Source organism: Bos taurus, chromosome 9 (genome assembly GCF_002263795.3).
Source record: "Bos taurus isolate L1 Dominette 01449 registration number 42190680 breed Hereford chromosome 9, ARS-UCD2.0, whole genome shotgun sequence".
In the NCBI taxonomy this organism is placed as follows: domain Eukaryota; kingdom Metazoa; phylum Chordata; class Mammalia; order Artiodactyla; family Bovidae; genus Bos; species Bos taurus.
Window position 1 is genome coordinate 73,953,408 of NC_037336.1, and position 733 is coordinate 73,954,140.

Genomic DNA, 733 nt, shown 5'->3' on the forward strand with positions numbered 1-733 from the left:
GAAAAGGACAAAATAGACTATCCACTACTGCCTATAGATTAATTTCAATTAAAGCCAATCATCTTTCCATCTCTTCTAGATAATATGGTATGATTTATATCCCTAACAAGAAGATATTCTTGGCCACCAAATGCATTCCCCCAAGGAATGTGCCAAATTCCACAAAATCCCAAGATCAGAAGAATATTTACATAAATCAGCTCTATATTGCTGCCACTGTCATAAGAATTTTAATTGAGTACTTAAATATGTGACAGGTAAAGTCCATCCTAAGCATCTTATTTAATTACATCATTTATTTAAGTAAATTAGGCCATGGCTTCTCTTTCAAAGCATAGATATCTTTGACAATGGCAGTGTATTATTAAGCTTTTAGGTTTCATTAGTTAATTATATTTCTATTAACTAAATAATATAAAGGAACTATGATATTGGAAGTTTTTATTAGTTTAAGGACATGGAATAATTAAAGATGGAATAGGAAGAACAATTATACATTTTGCCTTTAAAGTAGATGGTAAATATTTATTGAATTTTGAAGATATTACTATGTCTTACTCTGATAATTAAAATTATGCCCTCCAAAAGATTACCTCTCAAAAGACTTAGACTTTTTTCCTGCTTATCTTTTTAAGAGGATAGCTGCAAAATTTAATTAAAACATTTAAAAAATCCTTTGAAATCTTAGATGAAAGAGAATATCAAAATTAAATTATTATGGATATCAATACAG

The 733-nt window shown here is 28.1% G+C and overlaps 1 protein-coding gene across 4 annotated transcripts in view; it reads left to right on the forward strand.

Moving 5' to 3' along the window:
- PDE7B (phosphodiesterase 7B) overlaps nt 1-733 on the forward strand; it is a 380,722-nt gene that overhangs the window by 137,392 nt on the left and 242,597 nt on the right. The window lies entirely within an intron of this gene.